Source organism: Poecilia formosa, unplaced genomic scaffold (genome assembly GCF_000485575.1).
Source record: "Poecilia formosa unplaced genomic scaffold, Poecilia_formosa-5.1.2 Scaffold481, whole genome shotgun sequence".
NCBI classification, from domain to species: domain Eukaryota; kingdom Metazoa; phylum Chordata; class Actinopteri; order Cyprinodontiformes; family Poeciliidae; genus Poecilia; species Poecilia formosa.
Window position 1 is genome coordinate 368,590 of NW_006800420.1, and position 4,502 is coordinate 373,091.

Genomic DNA, 4,502 nt, shown 5'->3' on the forward strand with positions numbered 1-4,502 from the left:
ATGGAAAAATACTCGGGCAATAAAAAGCAGGTTAAACACATCGACTTTCACAGACTTTAGGGTTTATTTAACACCTTTAAAGGGTCATCAAAACGTTGTCCCGCTGTAAACACTCATTCATCGTTAGCTCATACAGCAGGACAGCATCGCATTGTGTCTTGCAGAGCTGTCCCAGTGTCACCCTGAGGTGAGAGAAGTCACTGGTAACTATTATTCATGGAATATGAATATGAAATGGATTTTTTGCCTGTCAAATGTCAGCTATTTTGATTGAGTTTGTACATATGTGGTTTACAGGATTTTTTTCCACACAATATGTTTTAATTTATTTTCAGAATCATAATTTCCTTTAGCAAATGAATTAACACAAAGATATAAACTTTTATAGCCGCCGGAAAGAAACTAAAGTGCGAATCAAACATAAACCGGAGGTGCGCTCTTATTTTGAAAGGAGGGCGCCGTAACTTGTGCGCCGCGCACATTAAAATCGAGTCCAGACTGGATTCACCGCGGTGACAGACGGGTCTGCTTCTATCTAACACTTTGATCATGCTGACACCACTGCAGGAGCATGAACGATGCTACTTAAAATAGTCATTGACTCTGTGAGTCGCTGCCGCTCTGCTATTTTTCTGTCCGTGAAAATCTGCCTTTTCCTGCCTGGGGTCCAATCAGAAACTGGGGTTTTAAGTTAACTTCCGTTGCAATCAAACAGTTTGATAGTACATGTCAGAGAGTTTGATAGTTTTGGTCAGTAAAGCAAGTATGACAGTTTTATGGCCAGGCTAAGAGATTTTTATTTTCAAATCCATCCTCAACAAGATCTTTTCCTCTCTTGCTCTCGATGTAGGCAGACATTTTTCCCCTCTGCTCCCTCCCTGCCCTGCCTGACCTGCTTGCTCTGTTTTTGTCTTTTCTATATTTTTGGAGCCTTTTCCTGCACATCCTCCAAATCTACAAATTATGGATCTGGCAGAGCCTCACCTGTCATCATGGAAAAATAATATAATCATTTATAAAGATATTTTCACCCTGTGGTTTGTACTATAAAGTACCTTTTTTTCATTTAATTTAACCAAATCAGATGATTTTTTTTCTTCAAAATTGCTGGATTTTCGCATTTTCCCATTCAAATGCTCAGAAGCGAAGCCGGTGAGGCAGCAGCGAGCTGAGCCTCACCTGGGATTGATCAACCTCGCTAACTGCACCAGTTGCCATTCTATGAGAGCAGCTCCTCCTGCCTGTACGTCGCCAATAAAATGGTTAAAAACATTTAATGTCTGAACTGATTTTCCATAATTTAGCTTATGTATTTAATGTACTGTGTTTTTATTGTCACCAACTGTGTGTAACATGTTTCGTTGCTGAGGAGCGATCAGAAACGGCAGAGAACAGATTCAAGGTGAGGCAGGCAGTTCTTGTGCCTCCTGGCAGGGGGCGCTCATGAACCCAGACATTGTGACTCCACAACTGCAGAGTAAGAGACAATAACAGCGAGCTAGCAATACAGTAGCTGCGCTGATACAGAGAGCGAGATAGACGTGGTTTTGAGTTGTACTTTAACGGTTTCTCCCTTTGCTGTTAAGCACAGCAGGAAATGAATAATATCTACATGTCTAAGTTTGAGATAACGGAGTTATTCTGCGGCGCGGCTAAGTATCACATGTTAAGAATAGTATTTTTGCCCTCCCGCGTTGTACGCATGCTCGAAATTTCCTTATGTAAACAATAACATGCAGGGGTCTAGATTTGTAAATCCGATTATAATTAAGCCGGTGCCTCACCAGCTATGAACCTCACCGCCGTCACTGCCTTGAAGATATGTAAACACAAGGCTCTTCCCTCCTCACCCCCTCCTGTATCCATGCAGCTGTGGAGCTGAGCGTCCCAAGGACATTCCTNCCTCAACAAGTTCAGAGATGAAACTGGAGAAAAGATAAAAAACATAAGAGTGTGATGAAGAGGCTGGACCACAGCACATCACCCTCATCTCTCCATCCCTCCCCGCATTTTGAATGGAAAAATACTCGGGCAATAAAAAGCAGGTTAAACACATCGACTTTCACAGACTTTAGGGTTTATTTAACACCTTTAAAGGGTCATCAAAACGTTGTCCCGCTGTAAACACTCATTCATCGTTAGCTCATACAGCAGGACAGCATCGCATTGTGTCTTGCAGAGCTGTCCCAGTGTCACCCTGAGGTGAGAGAAGTCACTGGTAACGTATTATTCATGGAACCAGAAAGATTTTTTGCCTGTCAAATGTCAGCAATTTTGATTGAGGTTGCACATATGTGGTTTACAGGATTTTTTTCCACACAATATGTTTTAATTTATTTTCAGAATCATAATTTCCTTTAGCAAATGAATTAATACAAAGATATCAACTTTTATAGCCGCCGGAAGGAAACTAAAGTGTGAATCAAACATAAACCGGAGGTGCGCTCTTATTTTGAAAGGAGGGCGCCGTAACTTGTGCGTCGCGCACATTAAAATCGAGTCCAGACTGGCTTCACCGCGGTGACAGACGGGTCTGCTTCTATCTAACACTTCCGATAATGCTGACACCACTGTAGGAGCATGAACGATGCTATTTAAAATAGTCACTGACTCTGTGAGTCGCTGCCGCTCTGCTATTTTTCTGTCCGTGAAAATCTGCCTTTTCCTGCCTGGGGTCCAATCAGAAACTACGGTTTTAAGTTAACTTCCGTTGCAATCAAACAGTTTGATAGTACATGTCAGAGAGTTTGATAGTTTTGGTCAGTAAAGCAAGTATGACAGTTTTATGGCCAGGCTAAGAGAAATCCATCCTCAACAAGATCTTTTCCTCTCTTGCTCTCGATGTAGACAGACGTTTTTTCCCTCTGCTCCCTCCCTGCCCATGCCTGACCTGCTTGCTCTGTTTTTATCTTTTCTATATTTTTGGAGCCTTTTCCTGCACATCCTCCAAATCTACAAATTATGGATCTGGTCATCTGATCTCTCAATGCAATTGATCAAATTTTCTCGATGAGAAGTCCGGGCTCAGGAAAGCCCCCTGTAATGTGGGGACACACCTGGCAGGATTCACCTGGATTTATTCATGATAACAGGATTTCTGCTGTTTGGAGCTTGTGGATTCCTGGATTATCAACAAATTTGTGGCCGAACTAGCAAACACTCAGACTGTTGGTGTGGACAGAGATGAGGACTCTAAAACTCACCAACAGGATGGAATCAATCTTGGAGAAGTTGCTGGTTTCGGCTCAGTGGAACGACCAAACTAATTTGGATTATTGAGAACTGAGATGTATCTGAGAGACTTTAGGGGAGATTGAAATTTATCATCTTCCCGACCTAAGACATTGTTTCTGAATTGGCTTTCCCCGTGTGGCCTTGGAAGGGCTGCATATTTCTAATCTCCTTGAAGCAGTGACATGCGGTCAGGGGAGGCAGGTGAGGCAGAGCCTCACCTGTCATCATGGAAAAATAATATAATCATTTATAAAGATATTTTCACCCTGTGGTTTGTACTATAAAGTACCTTTTTGTTTCATTTAATTTAACCAAATCAGATGATTTTTTTTTCTTCAAAATCACAGAATTTTCCCATTTTCCCATTCAAATGCCTGGAAGCGAAGCCGGTGAGGAAGCAGCGAGCTGAGCCTCACCTGGGATTGCGCAACCTCTCGCTAACTGCACCGGTTGCCATTCTATGGGAGCATGCTCCTCCTGTCTGTAGGTCGCCAATAAAATGGTTAAAAACATTTAATGTATGAACTGATTTTCCATAATTTAGCTTATGTATTTAATGTACTGTGTTTTTATTGTCACCAACTGTGTGTGTAACGTGTTTCGTTGCTGAGGAGCGATCAGAAACGGCAGAGAACAGATTCGAGGTGAGGCAGGCAGTTCTCGTGCCTCATGGCAGGGGGCGCTCATGAACCCAGACATTGTGACTCCACAACTGCAGAGTAAGAGACAGTAACAGCGAGCTAGCCATACAGGAGCTGCACTGATGCAGAGAGCAAGAAATACGTGGTTTTGAGTTGTACTTTAACGGTTTCTCCCTTTGCTGTTAAGCAGAGCACAAAATTAATAATATCTACATGTCTAAGTTTGAGATAACGGAATTATTCTGCGGCACGGCTAAGCATCACATGTTAAGAATAGTATTTTTGCCCTCCAGCGTTGTACGCATGCTCGAAATTTCCTTATGTAAACAATAACATGCAGGGGTCTAGATTTGTAAATCCGATTATAATTAAGTCGGTGCCTCATGTTGAGAAAATAAATTTAAAATAAGCTAGTTTTAAAACTTAACTTGTCTTGATCCAAATGCCCTAATTGTGGTTTTGAAATTAGTAATGTATTCTGACTTATTGACCTTTAATTTACCTGTAGTTCCAGCAGATGGTTTGCTAGGATTGTTTGAACTGCCTTTTGTCTGTGTGGGAAAACAATCAGGAGAAGTTCCAGCTTTTCACACTCATCTGTGAAAGGCCGTAAACACGGCAGGAGTT